This window comes from Rattus norvegicus, chromosome 14 (assembly GCF_021556685.1).
Source record: "Rattus norvegicus strain SHRSP/BbbUtx chromosome 14, alternate assembly SHRSP_T2T, whole genome shotgun sequence".
In the NCBI taxonomy this organism is placed as follows: domain Eukaryota; kingdom Metazoa; phylum Chordata; class Mammalia; order Rodentia; family Muridae; genus Rattus; species Rattus norvegicus.
In genome coordinates this window covers 50,478,301-50,502,000 of record NC_141547.1, presented here as the reverse complement: position 1 = coordinate 50,502,000, position 23,700 = coordinate 50,478,301, and positions in this window count along the sequence as shown.

The following is a 23,700-nucleotide window of genomic DNA, read 5'->3' as shown; positions in this document are numbered from 1 at the left end:
CAATTCACCATGATACTTTGATTCCGTTCCTTAAAATGTTGCTCGATATTGAAAAGCAAACTCATACAAGCATGTCCCATTGGGAACTCACTGAATTCGCCTAGAAATTTTGATTCCATTCGTGAAAATTTTTCTATATACCGAATAGTCCACTTATTACTACTGCGGCCTATTGGGATCTAACCGAGTTCACCATGTTACTCAGATTCGGCTCACCAAATTTTTATAAATCTTTAAAAGTACACATATTACAAGAGCAGGCTACTAGGAACTAACTGAATTCACAAAGAAACAGTGTTTCAGTTCGTCAAAACGTTGCTCTATCTTGAATAACAAGCTTATTACATGCGAATCCTATTGGGAACCTACTCAATTCGCAATGATACTTGGATTCCGTTCCTTAAAATGTTGCTCAATATTGAAAGGCAAACTCATACAAGCATGTCCCATTGGGAACTCACTGAATTCGCCTAGAAATTTTGCTTCCATTCGTGAAAATTTTCTATATCCCGAACAGTCCACTTATTACTACTGTGGCCTATTGGGAACTAACCGAATTCACCATGTTACTCAGATTCGGCTAAACAAACTTTTAAAAATCTCTAAAAGTACACATATTACAAGAGCAGGCTACTAGGAACTAACTGAATTCACAAAGATACAGTGTTTCAGTTCGTTAAAACGTTGCTCTATCTTGAATAACAAGCTTATTACATGCGACCCTATTGGGAACCTACTCAATTCGCAATGATACTTGGATTCCGTTCCTTAAAATGTTGCTCGATATTGAAAAGCAAACTCATACAAGCATGTCCCATTGGGAACTCACTGAATTCGCCTAAAAATTTTGATTCCATTCGTGAAAATTTTTCTATATCCCGAACAATCCACTTATTACTACTGCCGCCTATTGGGAACTAACCGAATTCACCATGTTACTCAGATTCGGCTCACCAAATTTTTATAAATCTTGAAAAGTACACATATTACAAGAGCAGGCTACTAGGAACTAACTGAATTCACAAAGAAACAGTGTTTTAGTTCGTTAAAACGTTGCTCTATCTTGAATAACAAGCTTATTACATGCGAATCCTATTGGGAACCTACTCAATTCGCAATGATACTTGGATTCCGTTCCTTAAAATGTTGCTCGATATTGAAAAGCAAACTCATACAAGCATGTCCCATTGGGAACTCACTGAATTCGCCTAGAAATTTTGATTCCATTCGTGAAATTTTTTCTATATCCAAAACAGTCCACCTATTACTACTGCCGCCTATTGGGAACTAACCGAATTCACAATGTTACTCAGATTCGGCTCACCAAATTTTTATAAATCTTGAAAAGTACACATATTACAAGAGCAGGCTACTAGGAACTAACTGAATTCACAAAGAAACAGTGTTTCAGTTCGTTAAAACGTTGCTCTATCTTGAATAACAAGCTTATTACATGCGAATCCTATTGGGAACCTACTCAATTCGCAATGATACTTGGATTCCGTTCCTTAAAATGTTGCTCGATATTGAAAAGCAAACTCATAAAAGCATGTCCCATTGGGAACTCACTGAATTCGCCTAGAAATTTTGATTCCATTCGTGAAAATTTTTCTATATCCCGAACAGTCCACTTATTACTACTGCGGCCTATTGGGAACTAACCGAGTTCACCATGTTACTCTGATTCGGCTCACCAAATTTTTATAAATCTTTAAAAGTACACATATTACAAGAGCAGGCTACTAGGAACTAACTGAATTCACAAAGAAACAGTGTTTCAGTTCGTTAAAACATTGCTCTATCTTGAATAACAAGCTTATTACATGCGAATCCTATTGGGAACCTACACAATTCACCATGATACTTGGATTCCGTTCCTTAAAATGTTGCTCGATATTGAAAAGCAAACTCATACAAGCATGTCCCATTGGGAACTCACTGAATTCGCCTAGAAATTTTGATTCCATTCGTGAAAATTTTTCTATATCCCGAACAGTCCACTTATTACTACTGCCGCCTATTAGGAAAAAACCGAATTCACCAGTTTACTCAGATTCGGCTCACCAAATTTTTATAAATCTTGAAAAGTACACATATTACAAGAGCAGGATACTAGGAACTAACTGAATTCACCAAGAAACAGTGTTTCAGTTCGTTAAAACGTTGCTCTATCTTGAATAACAAGCTTATTACATGCGAATCCTATTGGGAACCTACTCAATTCACCATGATACTTGGATTCCGTTCCTTAAAATGTTGCTCGATAATGAAAAGCAAAATCATACAAGCATGCCCATTGGGAACTCACTGAATTCGCCTAGAAATTTTGATTCCATTAGTGAAAATTTTTCTATAACCCGAACAGTCCACTTATTACTACTGCAGCCTATTGGGAACTAACCGAATTCACAATGTTACTCAGATTCGGCTCACCAAATTTTTATAAATCTTTAAAAGTACACATATTACAAGAGCAGGCTACTAGGAACTAACTGAATTCACAAAGAAACAGTGTTTCAGTTCGTTAAAACGTTGCTCTATCTTGAATAACAAGCTTATTACATGCGAATCCTATTGGTAACCTACTCAATTCAGCATTATACTTGGATTCCGTTCCTTAAAATGTTGCTCGATATTGAAAAGCAAACTCATACAAGCATGTCCCATTGGGAACTCACTGAATTCGCCTCGAAATTTTGATTGCATTCGTGAAAATTTTCTATATCCCGAATAGTCCACTTATTACTACTGCGGCCTATTGGGAACTAACCGAGTTCACAATGTTACTCAGATTCGGCTCACCAAATTTTTATAAATCTTGAAAAGTACACATATTACAAGAGCAGGCAACTAGGAACTAACTTAATTCACCAAGAAACAGTGTTTCAGTTCGTTAAAACGTTGCTCTATCTTGAATAACAAGCTTATTACATGCGAATCCTATTGGGAACCTAATCAATTCACCATGATACTTAGATTCCGTTCCTTAAAATGTTGCTCGATATTGAAAAGCAAACTCATACAAGCATGTCCCATTGGGAACTCACAGAATTCGCCTAGAAATTTTGATTCCATTCGTGAAAATTTTTCTATATCCAAAACTGTCCACCTATTACTACTGCCGCCTATTGGGAACTAACCGAATTCACAATGTTACTCAGATTCGGCTCACCAAATTTTTATAAATCTTGAAAAGTACACATATTACAAGAGCAGGCTACTAGGAACTAACTGAATTCACAAAGAAACAGTGTTTCAGTTCGTTAAAACGTTGCTCTATCTTGAATAACAAGCTTATTACATGCGAATCCTATTGGGAACCTACTCAATTCGCAATGATACTTGGATTCCGTTCCTTAAAATGTTGCTCGATATTGAAAAGCAAACTCATACAAGCATGTCCCATTGGGAACTCTTTAAATTCGCCTAGAAATTTTGATCCATTCGTGAAAATTTTTCTATATCCCGAACAGTCGACTTATTACTACTGCCGCCTATTGGGAACTAACCGAATTCACCATGTTACTCAGATTCGGCTCACCAAATTTTTATAAATCTTGAAAAGTACACATATTACAAGAGCAGGCCACTAGGAACTAACTGAATTCACAAAGAAACAGCGTTTCAGTTCGTTAAAACGTTGCTCTATCTTGAATAACAAGCTTATTACATGCGAATCCTATTGGGAACCTACTCAATTCGCAATGATACTTGGATTCCGTTCCTTAAAATGTTGCTCGATATTGAAAAGCAAACTCATACAAGCATGTCCCATTGGGAACTCACTGAATTCGCCTAGAAATTTTGATTCCATTCGTGAAAATTTTTCTATATCCAAAACAGTCACTTATTACTACTGCCGCCTATTGGGAACTAACCGAATTCACCATGTTACTCAGATTCGGCCCACCAAAGTTTTATAAATCTTGAAAAGTACACATATTACAATAGCAGGCTACTAGGAACTAACTAAATTCACAAAGAAACAGTGTTTCAGTTCGTTAAAACGTTGCTCTATCTTGAATAACAAGCTTATTACATGCGAATCCTATTGGGAACCTACTCAATTCACCATGATACTTTGATTCCGTTCCTTAAAATGTTGCTCGATATTGAAAAGCAAACTCATACAAGCATGTCCCATTGGGAACTCAGTGAATTCGCCTCGAAATTTTGAATCCATTCGTGAAAATTTTTCTATATACCGAATAGTCCACTTATTACTACTGCGGCCTATTGGGATCTAACCGAGTTCACCATGTTACTCAGATTCGGCTCACCAAATTTTTATAAATCGTTAAAAGTGCACATATTACAAGAGCAGGCTACTAGGAACTAACTGATCACAAAGAAACAGTGTTTCAGTTCGTTAAAACGTTGCTCTATCTTGAATAACAAGCTTATTACATGCGAATCCTATTGGGAACCTACTCAATTCGCAATGATACTTGGATTCCGTTCCTTAAAATGTTGCTCGATATTGAAAGGCAAACTCATACAAGCATGTCCCATTGGGAACTCACTGAATTCGCCTAGAAATGTTGATTCCATTCGTGAAAATTTTCTATATCCCGAAAAGTCCACTTATTACTACTGCGGCCTATTGGGAACTAACCGAATTCACCATGTTACTAAGATTCGGCTAACCAAACTTTTAAAAATCTCTAAAATTACACATATTACAAGAGCAGGCTACTAGGAACTAACTGAATTCACAAAGAAACAGTGTTTCAGTTCGTTAAAACGTTGCTCTATCTTGAATAACAAGCTTATTACATGCGAACCCTATTGGGAACCTACTCAATTCGCAATGATACTTGGATTCCGTTCCTTAAAATGTTGCTCGATATTGAAAAGCAATCTCATACAAGCATGTCCCATTGGGAACTCACTGAACTCGCCTAAAAATTTTGATTCCATTCGTGAAAATTTTTCTATATCCCGAACAATCCACTTATTACTACTGCCGCCTATTGGGAACTAACCGAATTCACCATGTTACTCATATTCGGCTCACCAAATTTTTATAAATCTTGAAAAGTACACATATTACAAGAGCAGGCTACTAGGAACTAACTGAATTCACAAAGAAACAGTGTTTCAGTTCGTTAAAACGTTGCTCTATCTTGAATAACAAGCTTATTACATGCGAATCCTATTGGGAACCTACTCAATTCACCATGATACTTTGATTCCGTTCCTTAAAATGTTGCTCGATATTGAAAAGCAAACTCATACAAGCATGTACCATTGGGAACTCAGTGAATTCGCCTCGAAATTTTGAATCCATTCGTGAAAATTTTTCGATATACCGAATAGTCCACTTATTACTACTGCGGCCTATTGGGATCTAACCGAGTTCACCATGTTACTCAGATTCGGCTCACCAAATTTTTATAAATCGTTAAAAGTACACATATTACAAGAGCAGGCTACTAGGAACTAACTGATCACAAAGAAACAGTGTTTCAGTTCGTTAAAACGTTGCTCTATCTTGAATAACAAGCTTATTACATGCGAATCCTATTGGGAACCTACTCAATTCGCAATGATACTTGGATTCCGTTCCTTAAAATGTTGCTCGATATTGAAAGGCAAACTCATACAAGCATGTCCCATTGGGAACTCACAGAATTCGCCTAGAAATTTTGATTCCATTCGTGAAAATTTTCTATATCCCGAAAAGTCCACTTATTACTACTGCGGCCTATTGGGAACTAACCGAATTCACCATGTTACTAAGATTCGGCTAACCAAACTTTTAAAAATCTCTAAAATTACACATATTACAAGAGCAGGCTACTAGGAACTAACTGAATTCACAAAGAAACAGTGTTTCAGTTCGTTAAAACGTTGCTCTATCTTGAATAACAAGCTTATTACATGCGAACCCTATTGGGAACCTACTCAATTCGCAATGATACTTGGATTCCGTTCCTTAAAATGTTGCTCGATATTGAAAAGCAATCTCATACAAGCATGTCCCATTGGGAACTCACTGAACTCGCCTAAAAATTTTGATTCCATTCGTGAAAATTTTTCTATATCCCGAACAATCCACTTATTACTACTGCCGCCTATTGGGAACTAACCGAATTCACCATGTTACTCATATTCGGCTCACCAAATTTTTGTAAATCTTGAAAAGTACACATATTACAAGAGCAGGCTACTAGGAACTAACTGAATTCACAAAGAAACAGTGTTTCAGTTCGTTAAAACGTTGCTCTATCTTGAATAACAAGCTTATTACATGCGAATCCTATTGGGAACCTACTAATTCACCATGATACTTGGATTCCGTTCCTTAAAATGTTGCTCGATATTGAAAAGCAAACTCATACAAGCATGTCCCATTGGGAACTCACTGAATTCGCCTAGAAATTTTGATTCCATTCGTGAAAATTTTTCTATATCCAAAACAGTCCACTTATTACTACTGCCGCCTATTGGGAACTAACCGAATTCACAATGTTACTCAGATTCGGCTCACCAAATTTTTATAAATCTTGAAAAGTACACATATTACAAGAGCAGGCTACTAGGAACTAACTGAATTCACAAAGAAACAGTGTTTCAGTTCGTTAAAACGTTGCTCTATCTTGAATAACAAGCTTATTACATGCGAATCCTATTGGGAACCTACTCAATTCGCCATGATACTTGGATTCCGTTCCTTAAAATGTTGCTCGATATTGAAAAGCAAACTCATACAAGCATGTCCCATTTGGAACTCACTGAATTCGCCTAGAAATTTTGATCAATTCGTGAAAATTTTTCTATATCCCGAACAGTCCACTTATTACTACTGCCGCCTATTGGGAACTAACCGAATTCACCATGTTACTCTGATTCGGCTCACCAAATTTTTATAAATCTTGAAAAGTACACATATTACAAGAGCAGCCCACTAGGAACTAACTGAATTCACAAAGAAACAGCGTTTCAGTTCGTTAAAACGTTGCTCTATCTTGAATAACAAGCTTATTACATGCGAATCCTATTGGGAACCTACTCAATTCGCAATGATACTTGGATTCCGTTCCTTAAAATGTTGCTCGATATTGAAAAGCAAACTCATACAAGCATGTCCCATTGGGAACTAATTGAATTCGCCTCGAAATTTTGATTCCATTCGTGAAAATTTTTCTATATCCAAAACAGTCCACTTATTACTACTGCCGCCTATTGGGAACTAACCGAATTCACCATGTTACTCAGATTCGGCCCACCAAAGTTTTATAAATCTCGAAAAGTACACATATTACAAGAGCAGGCTACTAGGAACTAACTGAATTCACCAAGAAACAGTGTTTCAGTTCGTTAAAACGTTGCTCTGTCTTGAATAACAAGGTCATTACATGCGAATCCTTCTTGGGAACCTACTCAATTCGCAATGATACTTGGATTCCGTTCCTTAAAATGTTGCTCGATATTGAAAAGCAAACTCATACAAGCATGTCCCATTGGGAACTCACTGAATTCGCCTAGAAATTTTGATTCCATTCGTGAAAATTTTTCTATATCCCGAACAGTCCACTTATTACTACTGCCGCCTATTGGGAACTAACCGAGTTCACCATGTTACTCAGATTCGGCTCACCAAATTTTTATAAATCTTTAAAAGTACACATATTACAAGAGCAGGCTACTAGGAACTAACTGAATTCACAAAGAAACAGTGTTTCAGTTCGTTAAAACGTTGCTCTATCTTGAATAACAAGCTTATTACATGCGAATCCTATTGGGAACCGACTCAATTCGCAATGATACTTGGATTCCGTTCCTTAAAATGTTGCTCGATATTGAAAAGCAAACTCATACAAGCATGTCCCATTGGGAACTCACTGAATTCTCTAGAAATTTTGATTCCATTCGTGAAAATTATTCTATATCCCGAACAGTCCACTTATTACTACTGCGGCCTATTGGGAACTAACCGAATTCACCATGTTACTCAGATTCGGCTCACCAAATTTTTATAAATCTTGAAAAGTACACATATTACAAGAGCAGGCTACTAGGAACTAACTGAATTCACAAAGAAACAGTGTTTCAGTTCGTTAAAACGTTGCTCTATCTTGAATAACAAGCTTATTACATGCGAATCCTATTGGGAACCTACACAATTCGCAATGATACTTGGATTCCGTTCCTTAAAATGTTGCTCGATATTGAAAAGCAAACTCATACAAGCATGTCCCATTGGGAACTCACTGAATTCGCCTAGAAATTTTGATCCATTCGTGAAAATTTTTCTATATCCCGAACAGTCCACTTATTACTACTGCCGCCTATTGGGAACTAACCGAATTCACCATGTTACTCAGATTCGGCTCACCAAATTTTTATAAATCTTGAAAAGTACACATATTACAAGAGCAGGCCACTAGGAACTAACTGAATTCACAAAGAAACAGCGTTTCAGTTCGTTAAAACGTTGCTCTATCTTGAATAACAAGCTTATTACATGCGAATCTTTTGGGAACCTACTCAATTCGCAATGATACTTGGATTCCGTTCCTTAAAATGTTGCTCGATATTGAAAAGCAAACTCATACAAGCATGTCCCATTGGGAACTCACTGAATTCGCCTAGAAATTTTGATTCCATTCGTGAAAATTTTTCTATATCCAAAACAGTCCACTTATTGCTACTGCCGCCTATTGGGAACTAACCGAATTCACCATGTTACTCAGATTCGGCCCACCAAAGTTTTATAAATCTTGAAAAGTACACATATTACAAGAGCAGGCTACTAGGACCTAACTGAATTCACAAAGAAACAGTGTTTCAGTTCGTTAAAACGTTGCTCTATCTTGAATAACAAGCTTATTACATGCGAATCCTATTGGGAACCTACTCAATTCACCATGATACTTTGATTCCGTTCCTTAAAATGTTGCTCGATATTGAAAAGCAAACTCATACAAGCATGTCCCATTGGGAACTCAGTGAATTCGCCTAGAAATTTTGATTCCATCCGTGAAAATTTTTCTATATACCGAATAGTCCACTTATTACTACTGCGGCCTATTGGGATCTAACCGAGTTCACCATGTTACTCAGATTCGGCTCACCAACTTTTTATAAATCTTTAAAAGTACACATATTACAAGAGCAGGCTACTAGGAACTAACTGAATTCACAAAGAAACAGTGTTTCAGTTCGTTAAAACGTTGCTCTATCTTGAATAACAAGCTTATTACATGCGAATTCTATTGGGAACCTACTCAATTCGCAATGATACTTGGATTCCGTTCCTTAAAATGTTGCTCGATATTGAAAACCAAACTCATACAAGCATGTCCCACTGGGAACTCACTGAATTCGCCTAGAAATTTTGATTCCATTCGCGAAAATTTTTCTATATCCCGAACAGTCCACTTATTACTACTGCGGCCTATTGGGAACTAACCGAATTCACCATGTTACTCAGATTCGGCTCACCAAATTTTTATAAATCTTGAAAAGTACACATATTACAAGAGCAGGCTACTAGGAACTAACTGAATTCACAAAGAAACAGTTTTTCAGTTCGTTAAAACATTGCTCTATCTTGAATAACAAGCTTATTACATGCGAATCCTATTGGGAACCTAGTCAATTCACCATGATACTTGGATTCCGTTCCTTAAAATGTTGCTCGATATTGAAAAGCAAACTCATACAAGCATGTCCCATTGGGAACTCACTGAATTCGCCTAGAAATTTTGATTCCATTCGTGAAAATTTTTCTATATCCCGAACAGTCCACTTATTACTACTGCCGCCTATGAGGAACTAACCGAATTCACCAGGTTACTCAGATTCGGCTCACCAAATTTTTATAAATCTTGAAAAGTACACATATTACAAGAGCAGGCTTAGGAACTAACTGAATTCACCAAGAAACCGTGTTTCAGTTCGTTAAAACGTTGCTCTATCTTGAATAACAAGCTTATTACATGCGAATCCTATTGGGAACCTATTCAATTCACCATGATACTTAGAGTCCGTTCCTTATAATGTTGCTCGATAATGAAAAGCAAAATCATACAAGCATGCCCATTGGGAACTCACTGAATTCGCCTAGAAATTTTGATTCCATTCGTGAAAATTTTTCTATAACCCGAATAGTCCACTTATTACTACTGCAGCCTATCGGGAACTAACCGAATTCACCATGTTACTCAGATTCGGCTCACCAAATTTTTATAAATATTTAAAAGTACACATATTACAAGAGCAGGCTACTAGGAACTAACTGAATTCACAAAGAAACAGTGTTTCAGTTCGTTAAAACGTTGCTCTATCTTGAATAACAAGCTTATTACATGCGAATCCTATTGGTAACCTACTCAATTCAGCATTATACTTGGATTCCGTTCCTTAAAATGTTGCTCGATATTGAAAAGCAAACTCATACAAGCATGTTCCATTGGGAATTCACTGAATTCGCCTAGAAATTTTGATCCCATTCGTGAAAATTTTTCTATATCCCGAACAGTCCACTTATTACTACTGCGGCCTATTGGGAACTAACGGAGTTCACCATGTTACTCAGATTCGGCTCACCAAATTTTTATAAATCTTGAAAAGTACACATATTACAAGAGCAGGCCACTAGGAACTAACTGAATTCACAAAGAAACAGCGTTTCAGTTCGTTAAAACGTTGCTCTATCTTGAATAACAAGCTTATTACAAGCGAATCCTATTGGGAACCTACTCAATTCGCAATGATACTTGGATTCCGTTCCTTAAAATGTTGCTCGATATTGAAAAGCAAACTCATACAAGCATGTCCCATTGGGAACTCACTGAATTCGCCAAGAAATTTTGATTCCATTCGTGAAAATTTTTCTATATCCAAAACAGTCCACTTATTGCTACTGCCGCCTATTGGGAACTAACCGAATTCACCATGTTACTCAGATTCGGCCCACCAAAGTTTTATAAATCTTGAAAAGTACACATATTACAAGAGCAGGCTACTAGGAACTAACTGAATTCACAAAGAAACAGTGTTTCAGTGCGTTAAAACGTTGCTCTATCTTGAATAACAAGCTTATTACATGCGAATCCTATTGGGAACCTACTCAATTCACCATGATACTTTGATTCCGTTCCTTAAAATGTTGCTCGATATTTAAAAGCAAACTCATACAAGCATGTCCCATTGGGAACTCAGTGAATTCGCCTAGAAATTTTGATTCCATCCGTGAAAATTTTTCTATATACCGAATAGTCCACTTATTACTACTGCGGCCTATTGGGATCTAACCGAGTTCACCATGTTACTCAGATTCGGCTCACCAAATTTTTATAAATCTTTAAAAGTACACATATTACAAGAGCAGGCTACTAGGAACTAACTGAATTCACCAAGAAACAGTGTTTCAGTTCGTTAAAACGTTGCTCTATCTTGAATAACAAGCTTATTACATGCGAATCCTATTGGGAACCTACTCAATTCGCAATGATACTTGGATTCCGTTCCTTAAAATGTTGCTCGATATTGAAAAGCAAACTCATACAAGCATGTCCCATTGGGAACTCACTGAATTCGCCTCGAAATTTTGATTCCATTCGTGAAAATTTTCTATATCCCGAACAGTCCACTTATTACTACTGCGGCCTATTGGGAACTAACCGAATTCACCATGTTACTCAGATTCGGCTCACCAAATTTTTATAAATCTTGAAAAGTACACATATTACAAGAGCAGGCTACTAGGAACTAACTGAATTCACAAAGAAACAGTTTTTCAGTTCGTTAAAACATTGCTCTATCTTGAATAACAAGCTTATTACATGCGAATCCTATTGGGAACCTAGTCAATTCACCATGATACTTGGATTCCGTTCCTTAAAATGTTGCTCGATATTGAAAAGCAAACTCATACAAGCATGTCCCATTGGGAACTCACTGAATTCGCCTAGAAATTTTGATTCCATTCGTGAAAATTTTTCTATATCCCGAACAGTCCACTTATTACTACTGCCGCCTATTAGGAACTAACAGAATTCACCAGGTACTCAGATTCGGCTCACCAAATTTTTATAAATCTTGAAAAGTACACATATTACAAGAGCAGGCTACTAGGAACTAACTGAATTCACAAAGAAACAGTGTTTCAGTTCGTTAAAACGTTGCTCTATCTTGAATAACAAGCTTATTACATGCGAATCCTATTGGGAACCTATTCAATTCACCATGATACTTAGAGTCCGTTCCTTATAATGTTGCTCGATAATGAAAAGCAAAATCATACAAGCATGCCCATTGGGAACTCACTGAATTCGCCTAGAAATTTTGATTCCATTCGTGAAAATTTTTCTATAACCCGAACAGTCCACTTATTACTACTGCAGCCTATTGGGAACTAACCGAATTCACCATGTTACTCAGATTCGGCTCACCAAATTTTTATAAATCTTTAAAAGTACACATATTACAAGAGCAGGCTACTAGGAACTAACTGAATTCACAAAGAAACAGTGTTTCAGTTCGTTAAAACGTTGCTCTATCTTGAATAACAAGCTTATTACATGCGAATCCTATTGGTAACCTACTCAATTCAGCATTATACTTGGATTCCGTTCCTTAAAATGTTGCTCGATATTGAAAAGCATACTCATACAAGCATGTCCCATTGGGAACTCACTGAATTCGCCTAGAAATTTTGATTCCATTCGTGAAAATTTTTCTATATCCCGAACAGTCCACTTATTACTACTGCGGCCTATTGGGAACTAACCGAGTTCACCATGTTACTCTGATTCGGCTCACCAAATTTTTATAAATCTTTAAAAGTACACATATTACAAGAGCAGGCTACTAGGAACTAACTGAATTCACAAAGAAACAGTGTTTCAGTTCGTTAAAACGTTGCTCTATCTTGAATAACAAGCTTATTACATGCGAATCCTATTGGGAACCTACTCATTTCACCATGATACTTGGATTCCGTTCCTTAAAATGTTGCTCGATATTGAAAAGCAAACTCATACAAGCATGTTCCATTGGGTATTCAGTGAATTCGCCTAGAAATTTTGATTCCATTAGTGAAAATTTTTCTATATCCCGAACAGTCCACTTATTACTACTGCCGCCTATTAGGAACTAACCGAATTCACCAGGTTACTCAGATTCGGCTCACCAAATTTTTATAAATCTTGAAAAGTACACATATTACAAGAGCAGGCTACTAGGAACTAACTAAATTCACCAAGAAACAGTGTTTCAGTTCGTTAAAACGTTGCTCTATCTTGAATAACAGGCTTATTACATGCGAATCCTATTGGGAACCTACTCAATTCACCATGATACTTGAATTCGGTTCCTTAAAATGTTGCTCGATATTGAAAAGCAAACTCATACAAGCATGTCCCTTGGGAACTCACTGAATTCGCCTAGAAATTTTGATTCCATTCGTGAAAATTTTTCTATATCCCGAACAGTCCACTTATTACTACTGCGGCCTATTGGGAACTAACCGAATTCACCATGTTACTCAGATTCGGCTCACCAAATTTTTATAAATCTTTAAAAGTACACATATTACAAGAGCAGGCTACTAGGAACTAACTGAATTCACAAAGAAACAGTGTTTCAGTTCGTTAAAACGTTGCTCTATCTTGAATAACAAGCTTATTACATGCGAACCCTATTGGGAACCTACTCAATTCGCAATGATACTTGGATTCCGTTCCTTAAAATGTTGCTCGATATTGAAAAGCAAACTCATACAAGCATGCCCATTGGGAACTCACTGAATTCGCCTAGAAATTTTGATTCCATTCGTGAAAATTTTTCTATAACCCGAACAGTCCACTTATTACTACTGCAGCCTATTGGGAACTAACCGAATTCACCATGTTACTCAGATTCGGCTCACCAAATTTTTATAAATCTTTAAAAGTACACATATTACAAGAGCAGGCTACTAGGAACTAACTGAATTCACAAAGAAACAGTGTTTCAGTTCGTTAAAACGTTGCTCTATCTTGAATAACAAGCTTATTACATGCGAATCCTATTGGTAACCTACTCTATTCAGCATTATACTTGGATTCCGTTCCTTAAAATGTTGCTCGATATTGAAAAGCAAACTCATACAAGCATGTCCCATTGGGAACTCACTGAATTCGCCTAGAAATTTTGATTCCATTCGTGAAAATTTTTCTATATCCCGAACAGTCCACTTATTACTACTGCGGCCTATTGGGAACTAACCGAGTTCACGATGTTACTCTGATTCGGCTCACCAAATTTTTATAAATCTTTAAAAGTACACATATTACAAGAGCAGGCTACTAGGAACTAACTGAATTCACAAAGAAACAGTGTTTCAGTTCGTTAAAACGTTGCTCTATCTTGAATAACAAGCTTATTACATGCGAATCCTATTGGGAACCTACTCATTTCACCATGATACTTGGATTCCGTTCCTTAAAATGTTGCTCGATATTGAAAAGCAAACTCATACAAGCATGTTCCATTGGGTATTCAGTGAATTCGCCTAGAAATTTTGATTCCATTAGTGAAAATTTTTTATATCCCGAACAGTCCACTTATTACTACTGCCGCCTATTAGGAACTAACCGAATTCACCAGGTTACTCAGATTCGGCTCACCAAATTTTTATAAATCTTGAAAAGTACACATATTACAAGAGCAGGCTACTAGGAACTAACTTAATTCACCAAGAAACAGTGTTTCAGTTCGTTAAAACGTTGCTCTATCTTGAATAACAAGCTTATTACATGCGAATCCTATTGGGAACCTACTCAATTCACCATGATACTTGGATTCGGTTCCTTAAAATGTTGCTCGATATTGAAAAGCAAACTCATACAAGCATGTCCCTTGGGAACTCACTGAATTCGCCTAGAAATTTTGATTCCATTCGTGAAAATTTTTCTATATCCCGAACAGTCCACTTATTACTACTGCGGCCTATTGGGAACTAACCGAATTCACAATGTTACTCAGATTCGACTCACCAAATTTTTATAAATCTTGAAAAGTACACATATTACAAGAGCAGGCTACTAGGAACTAACTGAATTCACAAAGAAACAGTGTTTCAGTTCGTTAAAACGTTGCTCTATCTTGAATAACAAGCTTATTACATGCGAACCCTATTGGGAACCTACTCAATTCGCAATGATACTTGGATTCCGTTCCTTAAAATGTTGCTCGATATTGAAAAGCAAACTCATACAAGCATGTCCCATTGGGAACTCACTGAATTCGCCTAGAAATTTTGATTCCATTCGTGAAAATTTTTCTATATCCCGAACAATCCTCTTATTACTACTGCCGCCTATTGGGAACTAACCGAATTCACCATGTTACTCAGATTCGGCTCACCAAATTTTTATAAATCTTTAAAAGTACACATATTACAAGAGCAGGCTACTTGGAACTAACTGAATTCACAAAGAAACAGTGTTTCAGTTCGTTAAAACGTTGCTCTATCTTGAATAACAAGCTTATTACATGCGAACCCTATTGGGAACCTACTCAATTCGCAATGATACTTGGATTCCGTTCCTTAAAATGTTGCTCGATATTGAAAAGCAAACTCATACAAGCATGTCCCATTGGGAACTCACTGAATTCGCCTAGAAATTTTGATTCCATTCGTGAAAATTTTTCTATATCCCGAACAGTCCACTTATTACTACTGCGGCCTATTGGGAACTAACCGAGTTCACCATGTTACTCTGATTCGGCTCACCAAATTTTTATAAATCTTTAAAAGTACACATATTACAAGACAGGCTACTAGGAACTAACTGAATTCACAAAGAAACAGTGTTTCAGTTCGTTAAAACGTTGCTCTATCTTGAATAACAAGCTTATTACATGCGAATCCTATTGGGAACCTACTCATTTCACCATGATACTTGGATTCCGTTCCTTAAAATGTTGCTCGATATTGAAAAGCAAACTCATACAAGCATGTTCCATTGGGTATTCAGTGAATTCGCCTAGAAATTTTGATTCCATTAGTGAAAATTTTTCTATATCCCGAACAGTCCACTTATTACTACTGCCGCCTATTAGGAACTAACCGAATTCACCAGGTTACTCAGATTCGGCTCACCAAATTTTTATAAATCTTGAAAAGTACACATATTACAAGAGCAGGCTACTAGGAACTAACTTAATTCACCAAGAAACAGTGTTTCAGTTCGTTAAAACGTTGCTCTATCTTGAATAACAGGCTTATTACATGCGAATCCTATTGGGAACCTACTCAATTCACCATGATACTTGAATTCGGTTCCTTAAAATGTTGCTCGATATTGAAAAGCAAACTCATACAAGCATGTCCCTTGGGAACTCACTGAATTCGCCTAGAAATTTTGATTCCATTCGTGAAAATTTTTCTATATCCCGAACAGTCCACTTATTACTACTGCGGCCTATTGGGAACTAACCGAATTCACAATGTTACTCAGATTCGACTCACCATATTTTTATAAATCTTGAAAAGTACACATATTACAAGAGCAGGCTACTAGGAACTAACTGAATTCACAAAGAAACAGTGTTTCAGTTCGTTAAAACGTTGCTCTATCTTGAATAACAAGCTTATTACATGCGAACCCTATTGGGAACCTACTCAATTCGCAATGATACTTGGATTCCGTTCCTTAAAATGTTGCTCGATATTGAAAAGCAAACTCATACAAGCATGTCCCATTTGGAACTCACTGAATTCGCCTAGAAATTTTGATTCCATTCGTGAAAATTTTTCTATATCCCGAACAATCCTCTTATTACTACTGCCGCCTATTGGGAACTAACCGAATTCACCATGTTACTCAGATTCGGCTCACCAAATTTTTATAAATCTTTAAAAGTACACATATTACAAGAGCAGGCTACTAGGAACTAACTGAATTCACAAAGAAACAGTGTTTCAGTTCGTTAAAACGTTGCTCCATCTTGAATAACAAGCTTATTACATGCGAACCCTATTGGGAACCTACTCAATTCGCAATGATACTTGGATTCCGTTCCTTAAAATGTTGCTCGATATTGAAAAGCAAACTCATACAAGCATGCCCATTGGGAACTCACTGAATTCGCCTAGAAATTTTGATTCCATTCGTGAAAATTTTTCTATAACCCGAACAGTCCACTTATTACTACTGCAGCCTAATGGGAACTAACCGAATTCACCATGTTACTCAGATTCGGCTCACCAAATTTTTATAAATCTTTAAAAGTACACATATTACAAGAGCAGGCTACTAGGAACTAACTGAATTCACAAAGAAACAGTGTTTCAGTTCGTTAAAACGTTGCTCTATCTTGAATAACAAGCTTATTACATGCGAATCCTATTGGTAACCTACTCTATTCAGCATTATACTTGGATTCCGTTCCTTAAAATGTTGCTCGATATTGAAAAGCAAACTCATACAAGCATGTCCCATTGGGAACTCACTGAATTCGCCTAGAAATTTTGATTCCATTCGTGAAAATTTTTCTATATCCCGAACAGTCCACTTATTACTACTGCGGCCTATTGGGAACTAACCGAGTTCACCATGTTACTCTGATTCGGCTCACCAAATTTTTATAAATCTTTAAAAGTACACATATTACAAGAGCAGGCTACTAGGAACTAACTGAATTCACAAAGAAACAGTGTTTCAGTTCGTTAAAACGTTGCTCTATCTTGAATAACAAGCTTATTACATGCGAATCCTATTGGGAACCTACTCATTTCACCATGATACTTGGATTCCGTTCCTTAAAATGTTGCTCGATATTGAAAAGCAAACTCATACAAGCATGTTCCATTGGGTATTCAGTGAATTCGCCTAGAAATTTTGATTCCATTAGTGAAAATTTTTCTATATCCCGAACAGTCCACTTATTACTACTGCTGCCTATTAGGAACTAACCGAATTCACCAGGTTACTCAGATTCGGCTCACCAAATTTTTATAAATCTTGAAAAGTACACATATTACAAGAGCAGGCTACTAGGAACTAACTTAATTCACCAAGAAACAGTGTTTCAGTTCGTTAAAACGTTGCTCTATCTTGAATAACAAGCTTATTACATGCGAATCCTATTGGGAACCTACTCAATTCACCATGATACTTGGATTCGGTTCCTTAAAATGTTGCTCGATATTGAAAAGCAAACTCATACAAGCATGTCCCTTGGGAACTCACTGAATTCGCCTAGAAATTTTGATTCCATTCGTGAAAATTTTTCTATATCCCGAACAGTCCACTTATTACTACTGCGGCCTATTGGGAACTAACCGAATTCACAATGTTACTCAGATTCGACTCACCAAATTTTTATAAATCTTGAAAGGTACACATATTACAAGAGCAGGCTACTAGGAACTAACTGAATTCACAAAGAAACAGTGTTTCAGTTCGTTAAAACGTTGCTCTATCTTGAATAACAAGCTTATTACATGCGAACCCTATTGGGAACCTACTCAATTCGCAATGATACTTGGATTCCGTTCCTTAAAATGTTGCTCGATATTGAAAAGCAAACTCATACAAGCATGTCCCATTGGGAACTCACTGAATTCGCCTAGAAATTTTGATTCCATTCGTGAAAATTTTTCTATATCCCGAACAATCCTCTTATTACTACTGCCGCCTATTGGGAACTAACCGAATTCACCATGTTACTCAGATTCGGCTCACCAAATTTTTATAAATCTTTAAAAGTACACATATTACAAGAGCAGGCTACTAGGAACTAACTGAATTCACAAAGAAACAGTGTTTCAGTTCGTTAAAACGTTGCTCTATCTTGAATAACAAGCTTATTACATGCGAACCCTATTGGGAACCTACTCAATTCGCAATGATACTTGGATTCCGTTCCTTAAAATGTTGCTCGATATTGAAAAGCAAACTCATACAAGCATGCCCATTGGGAACTCACTGAATTCGCCTAGAAATTTTGATTCCATTCGTGAAAATTTTTCTATAACCCGAACAGTCCACTTATTACTACTGCAGCCTATTGGGAACTAACCGAATTCACCATGTTACTCAGATTCGGCTCACCAAATTTTTATAAATCTTTAAAAGTACACATATTACAAGAGCAGGCTACTAGGAACTAACTGAATTCACAAAGAAACAGTGTTTCAGTTCGTTAAAACGTTGCTCTATCTTGAATAACAAGCTTATTACATGCGAATCCTATTGGTAACCTACTCAATTCAGCATTATACTTGGATTCCGTTCCTTAAAATGTTGCTCGATATTGAAAAGCAAACTCATACAAGCATGTCCCATTGGGAACTCACTGAATTCGCCTAGAAATTTTGATTCCATTCGTGAAAATTTTTCTATATCCCGAACAGTCCACTTATTACTACTGCGGCCTATTGGGAACTAACCGAGTTCACCATGTTACTCTGATTCGGCTCACCAAATTTTTATAAATCTTTAAAAGTACACATATTACAAGAGCAGGCTACTAGGAACTAACTGAATTCACAAAGAAACAGTGTTTCAGTTCGTTAAAACGTTGCTCTATCTTGAAAAACAAGCTTATTACATGCGAATCCTATTGGGAACCTACTCATTTCACCATGATACTTGGATTCCGTTCCTTAAAATGTTGCTCGATATTGAAAAGCAAACTCATACAAGCATGTTCCATTGGGTATTCAGTGAATTCGCCTAGAAATTTTGATTCCATTAGTGAAAATTTTTCTATATCCCGAACAGTCCACTTATTACTACTGCCGCCTATTAGGAACTAACCGAATTCACCAGGTTACTCAGATTCGGCTCACCAAATTTTTATAAATCTTGAAAAGTACACATATTACAAGAGCAGGCTACTAGGAACTAACTTAATTCACCAAGAAACAGTGTTTCAGTTCGTTAAAACGTTGCTCTATCTTGAATAACAAGCTTATTACATGCGAATCCTATTGGGAACCTACTCAATTCACCATGATACTTGGATTCGGTTCCTTAAAATGTTGCTCGATATTGAAAAGCAAACTCATACAAGCATGTCCCTTGGGAACTCACTGAATTCGCCTAGAAATTTTGATTCCATTCGTGAAAATTTTTCTATATCCCGAACAGTCCACTTATTACTACTGCGGCCTATTGGGAACTAACCGAATTCACAATGTTACTCAGATTCGACTCACCAAATTTTTATAAATCTTGAAAAGTACACATATTACAAGAGCAGGCTACTAGGAACTAACTGAATTCACAAAGAAACAGTGTTTCAGTTCGTTAAAACGTTGCTCTATCTTGAATAACAAGCTTATTACATGCGAATCCTATTGGGAACCTACTCAATTCGCAATGATACTTGGATTCCGTTCCTTAAAATGTTGCTCGATATTGAAAAGCAAACTCATACAAGCATGTCCCATTGGGAACTCACTGAATTCGCCTAGAAATTTTGATTCCATTCGTGAAAATTTTTCTATATCCCGAACAGTCCACTTATTACTACTGCGGTCTATTGGGAACTAACCGAGTTCACCATGTTACTCTGATTCGGCTCACCAAATTTTTATAAATCTTTAAAAATACACATATTACAAGAGCAGGCTACTAGGAACTAACTGAATTCACAAAGAAACAGTGTTTCAGTATGTTAAAACGTTGCTCTATCTTGAATAACAAGCTTATTACATGCGAATCCTATTGGGAACCTACTCAATTCACCATGATACTTGGATTCCGTTCCTTAAAATGTTGCTCGATATTGAAAAGCAAACTCATACAAGCATGTCCCATTGGGTATTCAGTGAATTCGCCTAGAAATTTTGATTCCATTAGTGAAAATTTTTCTATATCCCGAACAGTCCACTTATTACTACTGCCGCCTATTAGGAACTAACCGAATTTACCAGGTTACTCAGATTCGGCTCACCAAATTTTTATAAATCTTGAAAAGTACACATATTACAAGAGCAGGCTACTAGGAACTAACTTAATTCACCAAGAAACAGTGTTTCAGTTCGTTAACGTTGCTCTATCTTGAATAACAAGCTTATTACATGCGAATCCTATTGGGAACCTACTCAATTCACCATGATACTTGGATTCGGTTCCTTAAAATGTTGCTCGATATTGAAAAGCAAACTCATACAAGCATGTCCCTTGGGAACTCACTGAATTCGCCTAGAAATTTTGATTCCATTCGTGAAAATTTTTCTATATCCCGAACAGTCCACTTATTACTACTGCGGCCTATTGGGAACTAACCGAATTCACAATGTTACTCAGATTCGGCTAACCAAACTTTTAAAAATCTTTAAAAGTACACATATTACAAGAGCAGGCTACTAGGAACTAACTGAATTCACAAAGAAACAGTGTTTCAGTTCGTTAAAACGTTGCTCTATCTTGAATAACAAGCTTATTACATGCGAACCCTATTGGGAACCTACTCAATTCGCAATGATACTTGGATTCCGTTCCTTAAAATGTTGCTCGATATTGAAAAGCAAACTCATACAAGCATGTCCCATTGGGAACTCACTGAATTCGCCTAAAAATTTTGATTCCATTCGTGAAAATTTTTCTATATCCCGAACAATCCACTTATTACTACTACGGCCTATTGGGAACTAACCGAATTCACAATGTTACTCAGATTCGGCTAACCAAACTTTTAAAAATCTTTAAAAGTACACATATTACAAGAGCAGGCTACTAGGAACTAACTGAATTCACAAAGAAACAGTGTTTCAGTTCGTTAAAACGTTGCTCTATCTTGAATAACAAGCTTATTACATGCGAACCCTATTGGGAACCTACTCAATTCGCAATGATACTTGGATTCCGTTCCTTAAAATGTTGCTCGATATTGAAAAGCAAACTCATACAAGCATGTCCCATTGGGAAGTCACTGAATTCGCCTAGAAATTTTGATTCCATTCGTGAAAATTTTTCTATATCCAAAACAGTCCACCTATTACTACTGCCGCCTATTGGGAACTAACCGAATTCACCATGTTACTCAGATTCGGCTCACCAAATTTTTATAAATCTTGAAAGGTACACATATTACAAGAGCAGGCTACTAGGAACTAACTGAATTCACAAAGAAACAGTGTTTCAGTTCGTTAAAACGTTGCTTTATCTTGAATAACAAGCTTATTACATGCGAATCCTATTGGGAACCTAGTCAGTTCACCAAGATACTTGGATTCCGTTCCTTAAAATGTTGCTCGAATTTGAAAAGCAAACTCATACAAGCATGTCCCATTGGGAACTCACTGAATTCGCCTAGAAATTTTGATTCCATTCGTGAAAATTTTTCTATATCCCGAACAGTCCACTTATTACTACTGCGGCCTATTGGGAACTAACCGAATTCACAATGTTACTCAGATTCGGCTCACCAAATTTTTATAAATCTTGAAAAGTACACATATTACAAGAGCAGGCTACTAGGAACTAACTAAATTCACAAAGAAACAGCGTTTCAGTTCGTTAAAACGTTGCTCTATCTTGAATAACAAGCTTATTACATGCGAACCCTATTGGGAACCTACTCAATTCGCAATGATACTTGGATTCCGTTCCTTAAAATGTTGCCCGATATTGAAAAGCAAACTCATACAAGCATGTCCCATTGGGAACTCACTGAATTCGCCTAGAAATTTTGATCCATTCGTGAAAATTTTTCTATATCCCGAACAGTCCACTTATTACTACTGCCGCCTATTTGGAACTGACCGAATTCACCATGTTACTCAGATTCGGCTCACCAAATTTTTATAAATCTTGAAAAGTACACATATTACAAGAGCAGGCCACTAGGAACTAACTGAATTCACAAAGAAACAGCGTTTCAGTTCGTTAAAACGTTGCTCTATCTTGAATAACAAGCTTATTACATGCGAATCCTATTGGGAACCTACTCAATTCGCAATGGTACTTGGATTCCGTTCCTTAAAATGTTGCTCGATATTGAAAAGCAAACTCATACAAGCATGTCCCATTGGGAACTCACTGAATTCGCCTAGAAATTTTGATTCCATTCGTGAAAATTTTTCTATATCCAAAACAGTCCACTTATTACTACTGCCGCCTATTGGGAACTAACCGAATTCACCATGTTACTCAGATTCGGCCCACCAAAGTTTTATAAATCTCGAAAAGTACACATATTACAAGAGCAGGCTACTAGGAACTAACTGAATTCTCAAAGAAACAGTGTTTCAGTTCGTTAAAACGTTGCTCTATCTTGAATAACAAGCTTATTACATGCGAATCCTATTGGGAACCTACTCATTCGCAATGATACTTGGATTCCGTTCCTTAAAATGTTGCTCGATATTGAAAAGCAAACTCATACAAGCATGTCCCATTGGGAACTCACTGAATTCGCCTAGAAATTTTGATTCCATTCGTGAAAATTTTTCTATATCCCGAACAGTCCACTTATTACTACTGCGGCCTATTGGGAACTAACCGAATTCACCATGTTACTCATATTCGGCTCACCAAATTTTTATAAATCTTTAAAAGTACACATATTACAAGAGCAGGCTAATAGGAACTAACTGAATTCACAGAGAAACAGTGTTTCAGTTCGTTAAAACGTTGCTCTATCTTGAATAACAAGCTTATTACATGCGAACCCTATTGGGAACCTACTCAATTCGCAATGATACTTAGATTCCGTTCCTTAAAATGTTGCACGATATTGAAAAGC